Consider the following 25,340-nt stretch of genomic DNA (forward strand, 5'->3'; position numbering starts at 1 on the left):
TGAGGGTTTACAGTACATAACAAGCCAAACACAGGGTTAGATATGCCCAACATATAGTCTTTGCACAAAGTGCGGTTTAGAATTTAGAATTCTTTCTTTTTTTAAAAAAAATTTTTGTTTATTTATTTTTGAGAGAGAGAGACAGCATGCAAGCAGGGGAGGGGCAGAGAGGGAGACATAGAATCTGAAGCAGGTTCGGAGCTCTGAGCTGTCAGCACAGAGCCCAATGCGGGGCTCAAACCCATGAACCATGAAACCATGAGATCATGACCTGAGACGAAGTCAGACACTCAACCAACTGAACACCCAGGCGCCCCTAGAATTCTCTTTCTAATGAGCGAGAGAGGAAGAGCCTAAAGTTCAGAAAGTATTTAAAATCAACTTTAAAAGACCTTTCCATTCCAGGGATGTACGTTTCGTGCTGCACCTCCTTCACTGTGAAATGAGTTCCTGGGACAGTCAGAACATGGGGCCATAATATTTTCCATCTAGAAACTAAATGTCTGGAAGTGAATCTGAGACAAAATGTATGAGACACTTACTAGAGTTTTACGTACATAGTCAAACTGATTACTAGGAAGCTTTGACTATTTTAAAGTCTCACTAGTCCTAGAGAATGTCCATTTCCTCACTGTCTTGCCAACATGGGACATTAAAAATCTTTCTTTAAATTTTAACATTCTACTAGAATATAAACAGAATCTTACTATTGTATTGTGCATTTCTTTGAAAATAAATGGATTTTTAGCCTGAAGAATTTTGCTCAATGTTGTGAATAAAACTATTTGGTCAGTGGATATTCACATACTTCATTCATAAGATATTTACAAATCTTTCCTCACCCTTTTGCAAATAGTGGGAAAGTGTCTGTTTTCACGTATCCTGAGTATTATATTTTTCAGTCTGCACCTCAAATATTAAGAGGAGAATCTGACAAGAAAAAATGGTTTAATTTCTTTCATTAGTAGGTATTTGAAGGAAATTGGATAAATATCTCTAACAGTTAACTTATGAGAAATAAAAAGGGACAGGATTAGACTATCTGCAGAATGAATTTATGGGGTGGGTAGAATGAAAGTAAATATAGATAGGAATTTCAAGGTGAATTTAAAAGCCAGAACTTTTGTGGGGCACCTGGGTGGCTCAGCCCTCTGTCGGTTGAGCATCTCACTCTTGATTTGGGCTCATATCACCATCTCATGGTTCGTGAGATCAAGCTCCGCCTTGGGATTTGCACTGACAGCACAGAGCCTGCTTGGGACCCTCTCTCTTTCTTTCTTTCTCTCCCTCTCTCTCTCTCTCTCTCCCTCTCTGTCTGCCTCTCTCTCAAAATAAAGAAATAAACTTAAAAAATGAATAAAAGCCAGAACTTTTTAAACCAAGTACAGATCATATAATAATGCAAGAAGCAGAATTGAGGAAATACAAAAGCGGGATTAGGAAAAATAATAAAACTGACCATCTACAATTTATTCCATGTGCCCGATTACCAATAAAAGAAAGGTACAATATTCCAATAGTAGTTTCCAGGACCTTTTCTTCTTTCATGATCTGGTGCTAGGCCACTTTCCATTCTGCACTTAACCCTTGATTTCGTTTCCATCTTGTGACCTCTCTCCTGCCCTTTGGACCTGGCATGGGAACTCGGATTCCTTGGCTTTGTCCTTGGTTGAACTCTGCAGACTTTGACTCATACCCACCTTTCCAATTCAATGCTCTCAGATTCCTTGGGTAATATTCTTTGGGTAATAACTTTGCCCTTATTTCTGACCACAACGTTCAAATGCAGCACTCACACTGGGGTACTGCGAGGGTATATCTGGATAGTTTGGGTAAAGAAGGTAGTGATAGGTAAAAGTGTAGGTGTTGTTGATGGAAACGATTACCTAAGCCTTGAATCTTTTCTTCATTTTTGCTTCTGCCTATAGATAGCAATGACTCTTAATAGTAATAATTATGTCTCACAATCCCCCAGCATGACTCTGTATCTTCATCACATGAAATGATGAAGATGAAATGAAAAATGTTTCCAAATGAAAACAAAGGCCTTCAACCACCCATTTACTCAACCAGATCTTTAAGATGTAGCTCGAAAATGACCTCCTTTATGCAGCCTTCCTTGATTCACCGAGGATGTTCGATTTTCTCTTCTTTGCCCTTCTACAGTTGTTTACAGAAATGAATAGTAAATGCAGTGTTATTTAGTAATGTTTCCAATTAAACAAGGATCTCCACAGCGATACTACAAACTCCTTCTGCTTCACTAAACCTAGCAAACTGCCCTGTCTGTCGTAAGCCCTAGGTAAATCCTTCTAAATAAATGTTTGGTGATGCCAGTGATGAAAGCAAAACAAGAAGTGCCATCTTCATTCCATAGAATGGATGAAGTAATTGAGCTGTAACAGACACAGAGGCCTACCCAAGGGTCAGCTAAACAGCTAGGAAACATCAAATCAGGGGCTCAAGTCCAAATTCTCTGATACCAATCTTGGGAAGTTTTTTCCCCTCAAAATACTATTTTCAAATTGAAATGAGATATTAGAACACCTAAACAGAGTAGTCCTGAGGACCAGGTGGCCAAAAGCTTAGACATGCTCATCAGGACATGAAAAGTGCTCTGTGTTTCGTTTCTAGTTCCTTCTAAGGTTAACATTTTACTTGCTTTTAATTATGTAAGAAAAAATATTATATTCTCCCTGAGCTTATGCTGAGGGATAAGGTAGGAAACACTCAGTTTGTAAAACTCAGGACTTGCGGCTTCAAAGAAGTTCCAAACGGGTGAGGAGTTTCACAGATTAGGAATTTTTTCTTTTTTTATGTTTTGCAAGTCTGTTGTTATGCATTCATGGTTATGTTCAATCTGTATAATGTATTATGCATATTTTAAATGGACATTCTTTAGGGAAGCTGTACAAAGAAGCTGTACAAAAAACATAATATTTTTCCCACTTCACAAATTCAGAAAAACATGCAGAGGTTATAGAGCAACTCAGGGGCAGAGTCTTCGTGTTCAGAGCTTTCCTTGGTTCACTGAGCTGGATAACGGGACAAAGGGCTGTTTTATGACTATGCTTCCTCTTCAATCCACTGTGCCTTGCAGGCTCTTGTGCTATGCAATGGAGCATGTTCATACAGAAATGTCTGTGGAACATTCAAGCAGAGCTGGTGCTCTCACAGCATGCCTTTGAAGAGCAACAGACCCCTGGCCTTCAAACCAAATCCCCACATTGAAGCTAAAACTCCATCACTGATATCTTTCACCCACCGCTGCCCATTCTTTGACTCCCCACCCACATCACACGGCATCTCTTACATTTCCTCTCAGTGAACCCACACCCACAGGTTGTTCCAAGACCCAACTTAGGTACCATCTTAGACTTTTTTTTTTCCCATCCTACAGCCAATATTATATCAATCCTGCCACTTCTCAGCACTTAGCCCCTTGAAGCCATCCTTCCTTCATTCCCCTCTGGGATTTGGTTCGGGACACAGTGCTTCTGTTGGCCCTCCCTGCCTCCAGCCTTGTCCCATTCCAATCAGTGATCCACAGGCCAGCCAGACTAACAGAAATAAGACTGTGGCCATTTTGATGCTTTAAGCCTCTTCAGCTCTTTCTGGCTGACACCTACCTCCTTTCCTCCTCTTCACCCTAATTTCGTTCACCCATTTTCTAGGATAAATTTCAGACAACTTAATATGGCTCAGGAGGCCTTTGTGATTTGTCCCTGTCTCTCATCACCTTTATCTTTCCTCACTCCTTTTGTATTCTGTGCTCCTTCCAGACTGAACAACTTAGAGTCCCATGCAAGCACCTTGCTACTGTCCTGCCCTGTTCCCTGGCTCATGGAAATGCAATTTCCTTTACTTGGAATATCCTCTTATCTTATTCCCCACTCCATTCCTTCTCTTTGCACTTTTAGCCTGAATAACTCTTGTACTTCTGGGCTCAGCCAACATACCATTTTCTTCAGAAAGCCTGCTAAACCCTGTTAGCCGAGTTAGGGCTCATATGCTGGCCTGGTTGACAACTGGTGTTTACTCCTAGTTAATACAAATGGCATAGTTTTAAAATTGCACATTGTTTCTCCTATTACACTATCAGCAATTTGAGTCCAAAGACTGCATTTTAATTCTTTGTGTGACTCCACAATAGCATAATCGCACATAGTAGGCCTTCATCAAATATTAGTTGAAAAAATAAAGGGCTGCTATCATGGAGATCTCAGTAAATTAAAACTATACTGGTTATATATATATAATCTAGTAGGATTAACATATCTAGGAGGATTGACACCTCCCTAGCCCTTGCTGACTATGTATCAATATCACAGTATAGGGGAATTTGATCACATAATGGAACCTTTGCAAATGTTTATTTTTTGTGTTTTTTTATTGGGAGTGGAGCTGAAGACCACACTGGAGCTGTGATGAACAAAGCAGCTCAAAAGCAATTCTTGGCATTTCTCTCAACTTCATCAATGCTCAGGTTTTACTCTGACTTTGTCTTTAGATGTTATCAACCTATGGAACCCCTGGCCAAAGTGTTTTGGCACTGGTTAAATAACCACATTTTTATTAAATGAAAAGTGAGTCAGAGTCTATAAAGTAGTTTCTGGTAATGGTTTAGTGACATGCTTCTCAAACTTTAGCATGCGTAAGAATTCTGGAGAAGTCTGGACATCCTCTAGTCTGCACACTAAAAGATACTTGGGCTATGTCTCGTGAATTTTTATTTCTAGCAAGCTCTCAAGTGAAGCTGATGCTAGGAGTTCACAGAGCATTGCCTAGAACAGGTTAGGCAACAATCAACAGTTATTTATTAAGGCTCACAGTGTGAGAGACACAACAAGTAGGGCAAGATCCTACCCAAAGGGTATCCAATCACTTCCACAAATATTTATGGAGTGTCTAGTGTGCCACCAAGTACTGGCATACACATTGGGGCTCCCGGTGTAGTGACAGAAGCTGACACTGGTAACCGAGATTCTGACGCAGACTGAGGTTGTTGAAATAAGTAGTTTGGCTGATGTATATGATGGGCAAAAATAGAAAGGGAATTTCAGACCAGAGGAGAAGGGCTTTGAATCTCATCTTAAGGAACCTATTCATGTTTATGTTTGCCATTGGGAAAACAATGTTTTTTAAGAAGGAGAATAATATTAATATTTTCTTGGAACACTGACAGTAATTTCTAATAGCATTTTGCATGGCTATATGGATGGACTGAGGGTAGAGACAAAGAGACTAGTGAGGATTGCTCTTGTTCCAGCAATAAGTAATGAAAATAAAGTGGGGAATGGGAGTAAAATCTCAATTTGAATACAAATATATAGCCCCCTGGAAGCACAGTGAGAGAAGTCCTGGGGCTTTCCCGCTCCTCGAGAATATTTCAGGCCCCATGAAGGCCTTATAAACCAATTTGTTGGCTCTTTCTTCATGCTGAAATAAAGGGAGACATCAAATTTATTTTGTTTATTAATGTATTCCCGGCACATGATAAAGTTCCTGGTACATACTGATGCTAAATAAATACGGATTGATTGCCAAGATGGAAAAGCTCTAAGTGTTATCTAAACTTACCCATTTATTATTTGTTCATAAACAGTGAAACCAGAGACCAAAAAAGAGGAATTGACTAAAATCATACATCTGGTTACCGGTAAAACCAGGACTAGAATCAACATGTCTTGATTTCTAGTCCAGTGCCTTTAAACATCACACCAAGCACCAATCAGGCTTCTATTAAAACTGATATTGTGTTAGGGATAATGAGTTACTCCTGCATGACCTCATTGTTTTCTGTTTGTCTGCCACATGCTGTGGTCTGGCAGACAGCAATCCATTTAAGTCATCTGCTTCCAGCCAATGGCATTCTTGACTAAAACAATAAAATGTGTTTTTCTCCAATCTGTATCCCACTTCGAGCGGTTTGTTTTTCTCTACTCTGTATTTCACCAGAAGCCATTGCAACTTAATTCCACAAGTCTTTCAAATAGAGAAAATAAAATGGTTTAACAAGCAAGAACTGCGGAGAGATATTAAATTCTCAAACCACATCTTCGGTGAAAAAGTATCACACGGAAAATGCGCTGGAGTCTTTCGGCCAAACCTTGTAAAAAGTCTCTGTTGTGAATGTCCCTTGCCATGTCCCCGCTTAAGCTCTTCAATAAACACATTGTCCTCCCCTACAGTGTGTGTCCTGGAGATAATAAAGAGGAAGGGAGTAGTGGTACTAGAACTCCCAGGGGGAAATTGGCCAGGTTCCTACCATTTGCAGTCCACCATCTGTGCAATGGCATGGCCATATACGTGCTTCAGAGTAATACAGAGCTTCTTCTGTCTAAGATAAGAACAAAACACTGGGTTTTAATTCCAAAGTCATAGATGTTGGTCACTACTCACAGAGTGTGTGGCCTTAAATCCACTTGAACTCTTTGCGTTAAATTTTTCGAAACCGTAATCTCTCACTGATTCAGAAAGAGCATTTAGGAAGAAAATGTATCTGACAGTAACAGGGAAGTTCTGAAACAGTCATGTGTTTATTTTATTTTTTTTATAATTTTTTTTAACGTTTATTTATTTGAGAGACAGAGAGAGACAGAGCATGAGCATGGGAGGGGCAGAGATAGGAGGAGACAGGGAATCTGAAGCAGGCTCTAGGCTCTGAGCTGTTAGCACAGAACCCAATGCAGGGCTCGAACTCACAAACCGCGAGATCATGACCTGAGCTGAAGTCAGACGCTTAACCGACTGAGCCACCCAGGTGCCCCTATAGTCAGGTGTTTAAACATTTACTAAGACCACCTGGATCATTTCTATGTGGTCTTATCATTAATTGTAGAGCGTGAAGGTGAATGATCTTTGTTAGTAGTAATGTGTCCAAGGCTTTCTAACAACATCACCAGCTTATATGTTTATATTTCCTTCTAACATGAGTGTTTAGTGCTATAAAATTCCCTTTAAATATTGCTTTCGTGACATCTTGTAAAATTTGAGGATGTTTTTGTTTTTATTCAATTCAAAATACTTTCTAATTCCTTTTTGAAATCTTTGACTCAGGCTATTTAGAAATGCATTATTTGGTTTCCAAATAAGAAGGACTTTTGCAGATATCTTTCAAAACTCTTTCATATCTAATTTAATTCCACATTAGGTTTAATTTTATTCCATATTAACATATGCTGTAAGGCTTGCATCCTTTTAAATTTGTTCATATTTGTTTTATGACTCAGAATATAGTCTGTCTTAGAAAATATTTGTGTACAACACATAACACATTCTGTCCTTTTTAAGTAGAGTATTCTACAAATGTCATTTCAGGGGCACCTTGGTGGCTCAGTTGGTTGAGCATCTGACATTGACTCAGGCCATGATCTCAGTTTGTGAGTTTAAGCCCTGCGTCAGGCTCACTTCTGTCAGTGCAGAGCCCACTTTGGATCCTCTGTCCCCCTCTCTCTCTGCCTCTCCCCTGCTTGTACTCTTTCTCTCTCTCTCTCCTTCTCTCAAAAATAAATAAACAAAACAAAACAAAAACAAATGTCAGTTAGATCAAGTTGGTTGATACTGTTGTTGAAGTCTAATATACGTTTACTCACTTTGTGTCTATTCTATCGCTAATTGAAAGAGGGGAATTAAAATTAAAATCTTCAACTAACTGTAAATTTGCTGACTTCCCTTTACCTTTCTATCTTTTTTTTCTTTCATTTTGAAGCTATGTTATTAGGTACATAAATGTATAAGATTGTTATGTCCTCTTGATTAGTTCAATCCTTTATCATTGTGAAATGGCCTTCATTTTTCCTGATAATATTCTCTGTTCTGAAATCTACTTTGTCTGGTATAGATATAACCATTACAACTTTCTTCAGATTTGGTATTAGCTTGTTACATATTTTTCTATCATTTTGTTTTTAACCTTTTTTTAAAAAAATATTATTATTATTTATATTTTAGCTAATATACAGTGCAATATTGGTTTCAGAAGTAGAATTAAGTGATTCATCACTTACATACAACATCCAGTTTTCATCACAAGTGTCCTTCTTAATACCCATCACCCATCTAGCCCATGTCCCACCCATTTCTCTCTCCATCAACTTTCAGTTTGTTATCTACTATTAAAAATCTCTTGTGGTTTATTTTTCTCTTTCCCGCTCCTTTTCAATATATTCATCTGTTTTGTTTCTTAAATTCCACAGATGAGTGAAATCATATGATATTTGTCTTTTTCTGACTGACTTATTTTATTTAGCAAAATACGTTGTAGCTCCATCCATGTTGTTGTAAATTGCAAGATTTCACTTTTTGATCACTGAGTAATATTCCATTGTATATATATACCACATCTTCTTTATCTATTCATCGGTCGATGAACATTTGGGCTTTCTCCATAGATTGGCTATTGTTGATAATGCTACTATAAACATTGGGGTGCATGTACCCCTTTGAATCTGTGTTTATGTGTCCTTCGGGCGAATACCTAACAGTTCAATTGCTTGATTGTAACGTTGTACTATTTTTAGTTTTTTGAAGAACCTCATTACTATTCTCAAGAGAAGCTGCATGAGCAGTGAAAGAGTTCCCCTTTCTCTGCCTTCTCGCCAACACCTGCTGTTTCTTGTGTTGTTAATTTTAGTCATTCCAACAGGCATAAGGTGGTATCTCATTGTGATTTTGATTTGTATTTCTCTAATGATGAGTGATGTTGAGCATCTTTTCATGTGTCTATTAGCCATCTGGATGTCTTCTTTGGAAAAGTGTCTATTCATGTCTTCTGCTCATTTTTTAACTGAGTTGTTTGTGTTTTGGCTGTTGAGTTTGTTAAGTTCTTTATACATTTTGGATACTAACACTTTATCAGATATGTAATTTGAAAATACCTCTCCCATTCTGTAGGCTGCCTTTTAGTTTTGTTGATCGTTTCCTTTGCTGTGCAGAAGTTTTTCATCTTGATGAAGTCCCAATACTTCATGTTTGTTTTTATTTCCTTGCCTTCAGTGATGTGTCTAGTAAGAAATTGCTCGGGCCAAGGTCAAAGATAACCTCTGTTTTTATACTTAAAAGCTTTTTTTTTTTTTTTGGAAGCATATAATTGGCATGTATTTTTTTTATTTAAAAATTTTTTTATTGTTTTTATTTATTTTTGAAGGAGAAAGAGAGACAGAGCAGAGAGAGAGTGGGGGAGCAGAGATAGAGAGGAGGAGTGGGGGAGGAGCAGAGAGAGAGAGAGATACAGAATTTGAAGCAGGCTCCAAGCTGTCAGCACAGAGCCCGATGCGGGGCTCAAACTCATGAACTGTGAGATCATGACCTTAGCCGAAGTCGGACGCTTAACTCACTGAGCCTCCCAGGCGCCCTGGCATGTATTTTTTTTAATCCAACTTGAAAATCTTGCCTTTTAATTGGTGTGTTTAGACTATTTACATTTAACCAGATTGTTGATATTTTCAGGCTTTTTTCCATCTTGCTTTTTGTTCCCTGTTTTCTCATCTGTTCTTTATTTCTTTCCCCTTATTTTTCTACCTTCTTTTATTTGTTATGATTCCATTTTCTCTCATTTGTTGTCTTATTAACTACAAAATTTTGGTTATAACAGTAGTTTCTTTACCTCATCACAATCTACACCTCTCAGTGATGTTATACTATTTCATATGTGAGAACTTTATAAAAGTATTACTTTCATTTCTCCCCTCCTGGCATTTATGTTATTGCTGCTATACACATTACTTATATACATATTATAAACACCAACCTATATTGGTGATGTTTTTGTTTAAACAGCTAATTATATTTTAACTAAAATTAAGAAATAATTTCACAAAATCACATGTACTTAACTCATACAGTTATGATTTCCAGGCTTCTTGATTCATCTCTTTTAATCTAGTATCATTTTTTTTTTCTTCTTGAAGAACTTACTTTACCACTTCTTGTTCAAGTCTACTAGCAATGAATTCCTTAGGATTTTATATGTTTCAAAAAGCTTTAATGTGTCTTCATTTTGAAAGATACTTTCATAAATTTTAGGTTGACATTTTTCTCTAAATACATTCAAGATGCGGGGCATCTGGGTGGCTGTCGGTTGAGCATCTGACTTCGACTCAGGTCATGGTCTCACACTCATGGGTTCGAGCCCCGCTCTGTGCTGACAGCTCAGATCCTGTTGCCTCCCTTCAGATTCTGTGTCTTCCTCCCTCTCTGCCCCTCCCTCACTTGTACTCTGTCTCTCTCTCTCTCTCAAAATAAATAAACATAGGGGCGCCTGGGTGGCTCGGTCGGTTGAGTGGCCGACTTCGGCTCAGGTCATGATCTCGCAGTCCTTGAGTTCGAGCCCCGCGTCGGGCTCTGTGCTGACAGCTCAGAGCCTGAACCCTGTTTCGGATTCTGTGTCTCCCTCTCTCTGACCCTCCCCCGTTCATGCTCTGTCTCTCTCTGTCTCAAAAATAAATAAACTTTAAAAAAAAAATAAACATAATAATAAAAAAAATTTTTTGAAGACATTCAAGATGCTACATCATTGTTGTGCTTTTTGCATTGCTCCCTACAAGAAATTTTCTGTTATCCTTCTTTGTTCCTCTGTACATAAACTGTCGTTTTCCTCTGTATTTTATGAAAATTCTCTTTTTTTGATTGGTTTGGTGCAGTTTGATTTTTATGTATCTCAGTGTAGCTGTCTTCATGATTCTTATGTTTGAAGTACACTGAGCTTATTAAATTTGTTAATTCATAGTTTTCATCAAATTTGAAAAATTTTGGTTATATTTGCAAATATTCTTTTTTAAATATTTCTTAAAATTTATTTTGGGAGAGAGAAAAAGAGTGTGAGGATGAGCAGGGGAGGGGCAGAGAGAGAAGAGAGAGAATCCCAAGCAGGCTCCACACTGTCAGCACAAAGCCTGACTCAGGGCTTGATCTCACAAACCATGAGGTCATGACCTGAGCCAAAATCAAGAGTCAGATGCCCAACTGACTGCACCATGCAGGCACCCCTGCAAATATTCTTGTTTGTCCTACCTTTCTTCTCTTCTAGGGCTTTGAGTTATATGTCAACTAAGTAGCCTGACATTCTCCTACAGCCCACTGATGCTGTGTCCTTTTAATTTTTTTTTTACTTTTTTTTCCCCTTTACATTTTATTTTGATAGTGTCTATTCTTAAGCCTTAAGTTCACTAATATTTTACTCTGCCATATCTGATCTGTCATTAATCTACACAATGTATTATTTTTAAATCTCAGACACTATAATTTAATCATTAGAAATTCAATTTGGGTTTTTAAAAAATATCTTCTTTGACTCTAACTAATATAACCAGGATTTCCTCTAACTTTTGAACATATAAAACACAATTATAATTATTTCAATGCACTTTTTAATAATTTTAAAACCTGTTTCTTTTCTGGGTTGGTATTGACTGGTGAATTTTTCTTTTCATTACAGGTCACATGTTCCTGCTTTGTTTTGTTTTGCATGCCAGGCAATTTTTAACTGGATGCCAGACATTGTAAATTTTACACCATTGAGTGCATGTTATGAGTTTGTCTTCCCCAAAAAGGATATGTTGAAGTTCTAATCCTTAGTACCTTAGAATGTGACCTTATTAGAAAAATATTTACAGAAGCAATCAAGTTAAAATGAGGTCTTCAGAGTAAGCCCTAATGTTATGTGACTGGTGTCCTTATAAAAAGAAGAAATTTGAGCACAGAGACAAAAATGCACAGAGGAAAGACAATGTGAAGACACACAGGGAGAACACCATATGAAGACAGATTGAAGTGATGCATCTACAAGCCAAAGAACACTCAAGACTACCAGAATTGAAGAAAGAGTCATGGAATAATTTCTTCTCTATCACCTTCAGAGAAAGCACAACCCTGTTGATTTGATTTCAGACTTCTAGCCTCCGGAACTATAAGACAATATTGTTTTAAGCCACACATTTTGGCACTTTGTTATGGAAGCTCTAGGAAATGAATATAGTGCTCAGTGTTTTGTATTCATGTAAAGATTCTTGAGCTTTGGTATGGAATGCTAAGTGACTTGGAAGCAGTCTGATCCTTTTGAGTCTTGCTTTTAAGCTCTTCTAAGAGAGTAGAGCAGTACTTACTCTAGAGCTAATTTTACCTTGCTACTGAGACAAGACCTGTCTTCTGAGCATTCCACCCAATGCCCCCATAAATTAGGAGTTTTCCTAGTCTGGCTGTGTAGAAAGATACATTCTTCTTGCCTCCTGTGAGCTTCAAGTACAATTATTGCTAATCCTTTCAGGTGGTTGTTTCCCTGGCCTCAAGCCATTTTCTCATAACCATTCATTTATTTGTACTCTCCTGAATACTTGAGGGAGATTGCAGATTTCTGGAGTTCTCTCTGCGTATAGCCGTCAGCAACATGGCTGTACTGCCAATATCTTCCCAGACTTTCAGTTGGGTCTGTCAGTCATGGAGTCTGAAGGCTCCTTCTGTGTCATAGGCCAGAGCAATAGTAATGCTCATTTGCTTCTCCCTAAGTGATTGCTGCTCCTTGTTGCCTGAGGTCCAGTGTGTTGAAAACAATTGTTTCAATATTTTTTGTGTGTCATTTTGTACAGATGTTTCCTTATCTCAGGTGTGTATGGTAGAGGGAGGAAAAGTAAATTTAAACTTTGTAACTATACTGGCCAGAAGCAGAATCCAATCATTTCTCTAGCATAATTGATCAAACTTTGTCTTCTTTATTGAGTTCTAAGAAATGTTTTTCAACCTTACAACTCAGTATTGGATATGTGAACACATATTAAAAATTCAAATGCTTTGGAAATTGCCTGATGTGTTATACTGGGTTACATAATTGTATGATCGCATAATTACTATATTGCATATACTGACTTATTGATGGAAAAATGCAGGGGATTTGTCACAGGAATACTTTTTGCTTCAGTCCATTTCACTGGGTCAAAGGCAATTTTGCATACTATTTCATCTGGAAGCTCCAGACTTGTGAGGTCAAAGTGAAACAGAAATGCTAAGACATGCTTCCATATGTTGGGATATGTGACATGAATATTCACTCACAGATGTACTCACTATTGTAGTAGTGCTACAGATTTATTCTACAATATCCAGATATTATATGGCACATTCTGTTTTGCATAGTTCTGAACTGAATTTTTAAAGAAAGATGATGTTTATAATTGCATATCCTATAATATTAGATATATTTCTTTTTTTTAAGATTAGGTTTATTTCTGCAAGGAGAGGTTTCCTTTTGTTCAGGTATTGATGAGAACTTGAATGGCTGTCATAGTTTACATGTTTGATGTCTAGAAGAATTTCCTCCACACTATCTTCTGAATCAATGCATTTCAAACCTTGTTTTGCTTTCCATTACCTTTAGGCCATTTGCTGGCTGTCACAGGACCTATTTTTATGACAATATGAGCTCTGGTCCTGCATCTATATTCTCCATTGCGAGATGGATGGACACAATGGCTGTAGGAGTATGCCTGAAAATTATTCCTAGGAAAATATTATCACTAGACTACTTTTTCCTTTAAAGCTTTGAATTTGGAAATAACTAAATTTACAGAGAAGTTTCAAAAATGAAACTTGTAAAAGAACAATTGCATATAACCTATGCCCTAATTCCCTCATTGTTAATATTTTATCCCTTTTGCTTTATTGTTTTTCAGCCTTTCTCTCTTTTTCTCCAATCATTTACTTATTTATCAGCATGTGAACTCATGAATTTCTTGAACCCACATTCTTACGTGTCCTTGTACATGACTTTATACTTTTTTTAGCACTTTACTCTCAGGACTAACAAATCATTCATCCAGCTCATTTTGACCTGCTCCGACACTGGTCCATCCATGACTTTGGCATCCTTGATTCCTGTCAGTGGAGATGGTATTAAAGCCCGAGATCTGTGTGCTGCGTATGCTCAGTGCTAATAGTTTATATCACTTGAATCCTTTTAACTTAAGTAATTGCATGCCACATAAATATATTCCACTGAACCCAAATTAGATGTGTTCCCTCCCAACTCAAATTCCCTGTGACAACTCCAAGGACACACTTCCTGAATGGAAATGTAACAGAAGGAATTGGAGAGAAAATAAAATGTTTAGAAACTTTATAGCAATGGAAGACCATAGGGTTACAGGGCCAGGGCTCCTCCCAAGCCTCAAGAAGAGTCTACAGAAAGTTTAGCTTGTTCATTAGCTTTTTGGTAAGTCTGCCTTGATCTGCTGAAAAGTTGATTTCACCCTTTATTATGTAGGGAAGGAAGGTGTCAAGAACAAGAAGGCTTGAAAAACAAATAAAACTAGATTAGCCAATAGAGTTTTGTGAAAAAAATTTTATTCCATACTTGTGGACTTCTTTAAGCTCTTCAGGAGCTTTTTACTGTTCATCAGCTTATCTTTTCCCAATGGATCACTTTTCATCCAGTATTCTATTGACTCTGGCATGTTCAAAATTACTAAGAGAAGATACGTAACTTGAATTTATTTCATATCAACTCCGTTATGTGAAAATATGTTTTTATGAAATTTATGGTGACAAGAGCACAGGGTTTGAGGCCAAACAGGCCTTTGAACAATTGTTAAATAACTACAGCTAATTGGAAGTAAGTAGTTCAAGGCCTGAGGTGCCTGGCTAAGATGAGCACACTGTGCCCTCTACAGCCTTCAAGGTGATAGTGGTATTGCCATTGTTACTCTGTCAAAATGCTGTGTGATGAATACAGAAACTGAGAACAAGTGCTTAAAGACATTGCACAACGTTTTGGCAGAGTGATTTCATTTCTTCTGGAAGTATGATAAAACGTGGTGCCTGTATTTTGCAGGCCCTGTTTCCAGAAATTCATTTTGATTTTGTTTTTCTGAGTATCAGTATTTGACAAATGGGCAGTGAGTTGAAAACACCAAAAACTTGGTCCTTTCCGCAGAAACACAGGGCCAAATGGACCCCAAAGAGGCATTTTTATTCTAATACACTCTACCACTTTATGATTCTAAGACACTTCTTTATAAAAACAGCAATTGTCTAACTCTCACTTCCCTCTAAACTAAGCAATTTATAAGAGCACAGGAAAACACATCTTTCGCCAAAGTTTTTGCCGTTTGCCAACCAATTTTGATTATGAAAGACTGTCTAGGCTAGTCATGTAGTAGCTAATTTGGACCTGTCCAGACAAAATCAGAAAAGGAATTATGAGGCTGGCTTTGGTACGAAGCAATGAATAGAACACGTGCTATGTTTCCAGTTATTTCAGGAGAAAACTTTCTTTAATTCTAGTTCAGGAAGCAATGCCAAATTTCCGAAGGGATCTGCTCATTAATGTTTAATGCAGAAAAATTGGAAAGATATTCTTGACTAAATGCAAGAGACCAAGTTGCTCACATACTCTAGCATTCAAGAAATCAAAAATGTATGGATACTTATGCCTTTAGGGTGTCTTCTCTGAAATACATATAAAATAATCTTATTTTACTGTGTAAATAGTCTGTAGATTTCTAGTTGGCATAGGTATTACTGAACAGAAAAATCACCAGACTGAAATTAAAAACAACTCTAGCTCCATTTCTGTCCATGATAATCATCTACCTCTCCAAGATATGGAGGAAACATAAGTTAAATGAGGGAATTAGCAGATAAATCTACTTCCATTTCTAATAATTGGTGTCCCCAAATCATTTTCTGTTTCTCATTTTTTTATTAGGCATTAACAAGCAATTTACCCATATGTTATTAGAAAATGAGTAGTTAATACAACAACAACAAAAGTAGCTTAATCGTTCTATTTTTAATTCTTTCTAAATGGTGAAGCCCAAAATAAAAATACCAGAAAAGTGGTCTGTTTTTGTGATTAACGATGACGTTACTAACCATTGCTTGCAGGTAGCGTGTACATTCTTATTGTAGAGATGTGTTCAAACAGATGTTAGAACGGGGGCAGCTGAGCGTCTAACTTGTCCCCGGAGTTCTCCAGGAAGCCTGAAAAAGCCAGAGAGTCCACTATAGACTGATGGGAGAGTCACCGGGTGCCGTGTTCTCAGATCCTTTGGAATCAGTTGAGTTACACTCATCTTCGTCTAAATGGACCCTTGACCGGCTGCCCTCTGCCAAATCCTGTGAAGATCAGAGACCGCATTTGGATCATCATTCCCCTCCAAGGCTAGAAGGCATATAGGAGTGTTTTTGAGATCCCTCAAAAACACTGCACTCCCTTAGCTTGAATTAGCGGAAGGGATTTGAAGAAGGACACTGAATCAGCAAGTTAAACCAAGCTATTAAGTACTGTGGATATCATATTCCATGCTCCCAGACCAAGTTACAATTAGAGAGGTAAAATCTATTTCTAGATGAGGGCCCCGGAACCCAGAAAGGCGAAGCAGGTTTATAAATAATTCATGGGATAAAAAAATGTAACTAAGGCAAGCTCAAAGGCCTCTGACACCCAGAGCGGTGCTCTTTCTACAGTGTGGGGAGGGAGAGGAGGGCGGGGGCTGAAGAAAAAAAAAAAATCTGTCTCAGCCAAAATGTCACTCCAACAAGTACCAATACCACTCAACAAGTGCTCTCAGGGTCCTTGATTGTTTATTTCAAATCCTCAGTTTTCCTGTGGAGGAGCCAATCTTGTTTCTACTCCAGCCAAGGTGACCCACCCTTTGGCAGGTTCACCAGAATCTTAAGGGTGCAGTTACAAAGGGCTCCTGTTTACAGTAGAACCATTCAAGAAATCTGGTTTTGCTTCACAAACAAATAAAACTTTTTGCCTAGAGAGTGTGGATTAAATATTTTTTATTTACTCATTATAAATGAGGAATAGTCAACAGAAAGCTTTCTCTACTGGGTGAAGAGCAACTTTGTGCTCTACTTTTCTGGTTATTTTGAGCCTCACTGTTGACTTCTTGCTGGGGTTGCCATGAGCAGACTAATCTTTCCACCTCTGACTTTCAGTTCACCTCTGAAATTTTGAAGCTATATTTATAGTGACTGACCTGGAAGTGAGTCTATCTAAATACTCTCGATCATCCAGTAATGTATGGTGAGTATCTATTATTTGGATTCTTGCAATCCTTCCTCCAGATTAATGTCAATTCAATCTATCTTCCATAGCATCAATATTATTTTACTGAAATGTACCCTTGTACATCAAACTTCTTAATAAGGAATTCTAAACTCTTTATGAAGTAGCCCCAATTTATAGGTCCATTTACTGCTATTTACCTCTACAATCCATAGGGCCCAATAACACAATACTAAGCATTGTTATTAAAACTACCCTCACGTTTTTGTTCTTTACGACTTTTCATTCACACTGTTCTACCTTCCTGAATACTATTTCTTCTTTTGCCTGCTATAAAAACTACTCTTCCTAATGGCCAATCTAAAAGGTCCTATCTACACTGTATGTTTTTTTGGGGGGGGTTGTTTTTGTTTTGTTTTGTTTTTTTGCCCCCCTTCCTTAGCAATCTTCCTTTGTATCTCCTTTACATGTATTTCCATAAGAGTTTACACTTACCTTAATAAGTGTGTGTGTGTGTGTGTGTGTGTGTGTGTGTGTGTGTCTGTGTGTGTGTTCTTTAGATATTGTGTACTCCTTGGGAGTATGAACCAAGTCTTGTTGTCTTTGACATTCTCAATGTTGTATATGATATTTGATAAATTGAGTTAATAAAATTCACCAAGTATTGTGAAGAACATCTTGTGATTAAACTTTTTTGTTTGCATATTTATTTTTTGGTTGATTTAAGATCAGTGAAGCAAAAATATGTGTATTAACAGCACCCATGAGCCTACAAAACTCATAATAAATTATCATATATGCTTCAAATTTTTCTTTTTTAGAGACAGAGCAAGCATGAGCATTAGAAGGAGAGAGGGAGGATCTTAAGCAGGCTCCATGCCCAGTGAAGAGCCCAATGCAACCCTGAGATCAAGACCTGAGCTGAAATCAACAGTTGGATGCTTAACTGACTGAACTGGCCAGGTGTCCCTATGCTTAAGATTTAAAAAAAAAAATACTACATCAAATTGTAATGCCATCCCAAACCTCAATTCTCTCTCCAGAGGCAATTGTTCTTATGGATTTGGTGCATATGCAATTTATGTTTTCATATCTTTTCTAAATACATATATGCATCAATAAATGAAATCTATGACTCTTTTATATGTTTTTTAAAGTATATATAAATAGTACCATATTGCACGTATCCTCTTTCAACTTGCTTTTTCACTTACTATCTGTAAATACCAATTCTTAGAGTCTAATTTTTTATTTTGACATATGGTATTCCCTCACATGAATGTATCATAATTAATTTGGTAATTCTTCAAACACTGGGACTATTTCTAACTTTTTGCTTTTACAATCAACAGTTTAATGAGCATCCATGTAAATTTCTTCCTGTATATATATATATATATATATATATATATATATATATATGCAAGAATTTCCCTAGGGGTTATCCCTAGAAGTGGAATTTTCAGGTCATTTTCTGAGCCAAATTGCTCTTCAAGGGGATTTTTATAAACTAGCAGTGCATGACAGTTGTGTCTCTATAATCTTGCCACATCAGTATTTGTTTTATTGTTATTTTATTTATTTTTGGTCAATATTATGGCATATCTTCCCTTCTAACTTTCCTGGCCCATAAGTAATAACTCCATGGATCTGATGCCATCAGATCCCTCCCTGAGAATAATGACTCTCTGAGGTATTCTTTAGTCATTTGGCCTCAACAAGTTTTGTTTTTGTTTTTTGTCTTGGTAACACTGAAGGATTATCCCTTTGCATTTTCTGCTACTAATCCTCTATTTTAGGCTAGCCGTGATTGTCATCATATATAATCTTTACAGTTCTACCTTTGTCAAGTAGCCTGAGATCAAATACCACCGGCATCTATCCCTGGACTGGATTATTTTTTTTCTCTGCTAAAATGTGACCAAATTTTTTTTTTCTGATGCTGTCCCTGGTGCCTCAACTCCAGATCCTGCTCTGCTTGTTTTCCTCACGAAGAGAACCATGGGATACATGTCTCGATTCCTGTCACACTTCTTCTGTGCCCTATCAGGTCCCTAGCCAGTCTCCCACTTCTCCAGTCCCCCGATGTTTCCCATAGATTTTTCTGACCATAATCTTGCACTCCATCACTGATTAGTTTATTCATAATATTTTCAGTGTGTCTTTTCTTTGGAACCTCTGGGCCATGGCCCAGGCACAACAAAATTCCCTCTGCTACCTCCACGCACTTTTAGTCATCAATATCAACCATGATTCTTGGTATATCCAGTCTACACAGGCTCCTGACACACTCACGTCCTGGCAGTTTAAACTCCGATGACTTCCAGGGGTGTTGGCTTTTTAACACCTGGATAAAAAATGTGGGTGGAGTGCACATACTGTGGTTTGTCTTTGATCAGGCACTCCCCATGACAAATACCTCTAGGAGACTCCAGTTACCTGCCCCACCCAAAGTCACCAGAAGGAACAATGTTATATTTCACATTTCCCGGCTTCTTCTTCTCCTCCCCCACCATCACAGATGGATATCTGCTCAAAAGTGCAAAACCACTGGATGGACAGATATATAAGACTTCTGTGGCCTGGTTTCAAAAGGTCATTTAGGTCATTGGTTTACTGCCCTGGCTGAACATTAGAATCACCTGGGAAACTTTTTATAAATTTGTCAATGCCCAAGTACCTTTCCTCAAGATAAACATTTAATGTCCCAATGTGTGATAAAGTTTATATTTTTAATAACCTCCTCCACCAAGTGACTCTGATGACAACCAGCACTGAGAACTGAGAACAGAAAGCCATCTATAACATACAGTTTATTGTCTAAATTAACATAATTTTAGGAAAACCCAGGCCAGGAAGATGAAGTTCCAAATGCCTTTATTGTTTGTTTTAATAACTATCCCCCAAATCCGTTTATGTGAATAGCAGTCTACTCAATTAGCTCTTCTTACCCCTTCTTAGGACAATAGGTAACTTTCATAAGTTCATCAGAAGATTGTTTATTCAAGACTCTTAGAAATCCTTGCTCCTCTATATCCACCAACCCTAAACTGTTATGTCACAAACTTATTCAATCTCAAGTTAGCTCCAGCATTGAAACATTTACCCTAAACTATACTCCCAAATCCTCATATAGATCCCACCCTTGCCCTCTCTGTCTTTGAGATGCTACTGAGGCATCCAAATATGCCCCTTACCCATGTTGTGTCAAGTAATAAACACTGCTTTCTTTTTCCAAGAGGTTATTTTGGTGGTCAACAGGTTATCTTGGTGATAGTTCCAAGAAGTTGACTGTAGACAGATCACTATCTGGGGCAATCTAATTGTCTCTCTAATCTTAGACACCCAGAGACTATTGTCAGCTGAAGGTAGGTGACAGACCTAAGACCTGATGATGGATAGCCAAGAATCATGTTTTTAGCAGATTATGTGCAAGATGAATATGTTGAAGAAGCTGGTAATAAAGAGATCTGGTAAAAAGCTGATACTAAAGAATAAATAGATAAAGCTGATAAGCAAAATTATGCAGAGAGATAAAGCAATGGGGGAAAAGAGTGTGGCCTCTGAGAGATGGTCTTCTCAGTATATGCCATTCTGCTGTGAGTGAGGCCTGTGTGCACACTACTTTATTTCCTCACTTGGAAATCTGGTTAAGTGCTTGTGGTATTATGGCAGGGCAGGTAACTGCCTGTTTATGTATTTACTGATTTTTGCTTCTTTATCATGAAGCTCTCATTGTCAACTATTGATGTATCAAGAAGGAAAAAACAAAAACAAAACACTCTTCCTTCCTCACAGATGACAAAGAACAGCAGTTGTGTCTCTAATGATTTGACCCCATACATTCAATGAGAATGTAAAGCATATTTTGTGTTGCTAAATCATGAGGCTCCACCTGGTTGGCCATTAAGCAAATTCTGATTAGTTGTTAAGCCCATGCAGGACAAGAAATTGGAGGAGAGTTTCTAAAAGAGAAAGCCTAAATAAAGAAAATGGGTCACGGGAACAGAAAAAGGGGTTGGATGCTTTGTGGCCTCCAGCCTTTCGAGTGCTCCATAGGTGGTCTGTGGCTTATAAACTATCAGGGCCTGAGGATCTGGAGAAGGAGCATTTAACTGATCAGGGCTGTTTTCAACCAAACTAACTCCACATCTTGACCAGCTGTTGATCACTTAGGAAAACTTGCCCTTGTGTAAAGAGGAACAGCTTCTCACCTATAATTCTGATTTAAACATCCAAAGTGTGAGTGAATTAAAGAGCTTCAAGTTTTCATATATCAAGTAAGTGTGCCTATATTTGCTCAGTCAAGGGGTAAGTACCTCTGAGCTGGACTCGAATGCATTAGTATATCCCAAGCTGAGAAAACGGAGAGTGGAACCACTATTTTCCACCATGAAGACTGTTGCCCACCTACCCCTTTATTTAAACTAGTTTTTGTTCCTTGCAATCAAAATCTATTACTAGAAGACTACTTGTATAGTTATAGAATATGCAGAAATTTCTCCGGCCCTTAGTAAAGATTGGCCTTAAGCTTTAAAATAATCCTAGGAAGTGGGGTCACCTGGGCAGCTCACTTGGTTAAGCATCAGACTCTTGATTTTGGCTCAGGGTATGATCTCACAGCTCTTGGTATCGAGCCCCGGCTTGGACTTCTTTTTCTCCCTCTCTCTCTGTACCTTCCTCTCAAAATAAATAAGTACACATAAAAAAAATTAACCCTAGGAAGTAAGTATACTCATCTCCAATTTACCAATAATTAAACAGATGCCCCATTTTATTATTAAAGCTTAGCTTAAATAACTTGCCCAAAGTCAGATAGCGAGGTGAAGGCAGAATGAGTTTAACCAATTCCCCAGTCCTCATGTTATCAACCAGACATTCTCAAGACTGCTTATCTTACAAGGATTGAAGTAGACAGGATAGCAGTTTCACAAAAGGATATATCCAAAGTTCCAGCATGGCTCCTACGGCAGTTTGTAAAGCCATGTTATAAAGAGGAATTCGTGGGGAATTATGAGGGTTAACATGTTTATTTTTCATGGCTCGAAACATCCCCAAAGTCTCAGATCTGATGCAACTAAATAAATGGAATATTTTGGCTTAAATAGTAAAAACAAATAAAAAAGCGAAAAACGTCATCACTATGACTTTCTCTTAATGATTCCTAATGTTTTTAGCAGCTGCCTCTACAACTGCAGAAAGTATCCATTTGAAAAAATAATTGAGTTGATTTTGAATGTCAAGGAAATCAGTTCTTTTTCTGTTAGGGTGCCTTTCAGTCCCAAATTAACTATATTAATATATATATATATATAAATAATATACATTTATATATATAATATATTTATATATAAATAATATGCATTTATATATAAATATATTATATATAATAAAAATATATTAATATAGTAATTAATTAATATATAAAATATGTAATAATATATAATAATATATAGTTATATATAGTTATATTATTTTTAAAGAATTAATTTAATACTAAAACTTCTTTATGAATCAAAAGAAAAAATAAATGTCATTGCACTATGTTTAACTCTATTGTAGCCTGTTATCCATAGACATTGTAAGTACTATAAGGTGATTATAGAAGATTATTTCTAATTTTAACCCTTTCAGTGTTAATACTCAACAGTTTCATCATCTAGCTGCTATGATCAATTGTGAATTTCTATTTTCTCTCTTTGGGGTTTAGAGCATAATGATCAGCTAGAATAATCTAATAGCAATAGGGAGCAATGGTTACCTCTATTTTTTAGACTGATATTCTTTCGGGGCACCTGGGTGGCTCAGTCGGTTGAGTGCTTGACTTCCACTCAGGTCATGATCTCATGAGTCTGAGATCCACATCGGGCTCTGTGCTGAAAGCTCAGAGCCTGGAGCCTGCTTCAAATTCTGTGTGTCTCTCTCTCTCTTGCTGCCCCTCCCCAGCTCATGCTCTGTCTCTCTCTCTCTCTGCCGAAAATAAACAAACAAACAAAAATTTAGACTGATATTCTTTCAATAAATTGCCTACATGGAACGGTTATAAAGATATTTGCTTTCCTTTCTGAACACAGCCTGGTATCATTAAATATCTACTAGAATCCAATGTTTCCTTAGTCTGTTTTTGTTACAAATTCTTATGGCTTTAATAGGAAAATATTGGCGCAATCGTGTAAACTGTGCATATTTCTGTGCTCTTTTCGAGCTTTCAGAGACTTGTTTGCTATTCAGGTTTTATCCGTTCATTCATCTACCTCAGCAAAGTTGATCATCTACTGACATTATTTATTTTTGAGTGTTTAGCCATCCTCTCAGTCTTGTCCATTTGTTCATCCATCAAACATGCTTAGGAAACAAAAATAAATGATCAAAGTCCCTGGCTTGAAGAGTTAAAGGGGAAGAAATGCATATAAACATCTATTTGTAAGAACGTGATACATGAATTTGAAAATACAAAGAGACAGAATTTACCTACAGTATTTGGGAAATACTGAGGAAGGCATGCTTAATACTGACAGGATAAATTAAGAAAAACTTGTTGGAGAAATGTTAGTCTAGTTGAATTTTTCTTTTATGTAGTTTCTTGTTTTTTTGTTGAGGTGTCATTAACATGGAACATTATATTAGTTTCATGTCTACAGCATAAATGATTTGATGTTTGTATATATTGCAAAATGATCACCAAAGTCTAGTAAACATCCATCACGACATATAGTTAAAACTTTTTATTTTCTTGTGGCTAGAATTTTTAAGATCTCTCTAAGCAACTTTCAAGTATGCAATACAGTATTATGAACTATAGTCGACATGCTATACGTTATATCCTCATGGCTTATTGATTTATTTTATAGCTGGAAGTTGGAAAGAGGAATGATAACAGCTGAAATTTACTGAATTCTTAAGACAAGCCAGATATGTTTTAAGCCTTTGCATGTGCTAACTCATTGAATCATCTCAACAACCCTATGATTTCAGTAGTAGTGTTAACTCATTACCTCATTCAATCTTTATCTTAATGTGGAGAGATGGCAGAGTGGGTAAACAATCAGCCCTGTGTCACTTGGTCAGGTACCACAGGAAATTAGAATGGGATTTTCCTGGCTTCATTTTGACTGAGAGGCCAATAAGACAAATTTTAGTTACCAAAGTATAAAACAAACCCTTCCTACCAACTTTTTTTTTCTTTTCTTTTCTTTTCTTTTTTTTTAAACATGAAATGATACCTGGGCTATGGAATCTCTGGGACAGAGCAAAAATAAAAACACTGGAAGAGAAGGTGTGATCATGGGATTTGCAGGGACTTTTCTTTGGAAACATGTTGTTATGCTCTAAATCTTTATCCCATCCATTTGGTGTAGGGAGGCTGTTAACTTCTAATTGCAAACACAGCGGGAGGGGTTTCAAGAAAATATAACTAAAAGAGCTTTAGCATGTGTTCTCAAAAATGGAGCATTACAGAACACTGGCTGTCTCTGTCCTGAGAAAGCTTTTTCAGGCTGTAAGTTAGGAATTCTAAAGAACAAAAGCAGGCCTGGGTTTGGGATAGAGACTGGAGAGGGCTTCTGCACTGTGATCCATCACTGCCCAATGGCTAAGGGATGCTTGAATGTTTCTAAGGGTCAGATTAAGGGCCACATGAGACAAAGCCAGCAAAGAGTCTTCTTGGTCCTCTCCAAAAGGGTTGCCTGGACGAGGGAGAGGCAAGAAACTATATGTGTAACCCTGGATAACCAGGTGCAGGAAAAAGGATTACAGATAACCCTGGAATAAAGGTATCCAGGGAATTTAAGAGAGCGATTCGGCAAAGAATCTCCACAGAATTCACAAAAACATCACCAAGAGAAAGATTTGACTCTTAACATTCAAATCCATGGAGCAGAAAGCCACCCAATCAAGTAAAAAATGTCTGACTCATCCTCTTTCTTTCTTTCTTTCTTTCTTTCTTTCTTTCTTTCTTTCTTTCTTTCTTTCTTTCTTTTCTTTCTTAGACTCCAGTAGAAAAAGAAACATGAAAACAGCTAGTGAGTAAGTGAAAGAGACAGAGCAGAAGGACCTTAGCACCCTTAGTTCATCCCCTTCCCCACTGCAGGCCTGCAACTTGAGGTAGAACCAAACTTGGCCAGGAGAACAATTAGCTGCTATATCAGGTGCAGGAATTTGGCTAGTATCTTGGACAGACATTACAGTGTCTGAATTCAAACTGTTTACACTGAAAGTAACCATAAAATTATAAACTAAGAACTGAAGCCATGGGGCCTATAGCTGTGTCTTCCAGGGCCTAGGAAGACTTACTTCACTGATTAAAATTCCGAGAATAGTGGGAGACACACAT

This window comes from Panthera tigris, chromosome C2 (assembly GCF_018350195.1).
Source record: "Panthera tigris isolate Pti1 chromosome C2, P.tigris_Pti1_mat1.1, whole genome shotgun sequence".
Classification (NCBI taxonomy): Eukaryota; Metazoa; Chordata; class Mammalia; order Carnivora; family Felidae; genus Panthera; species Panthera tigris.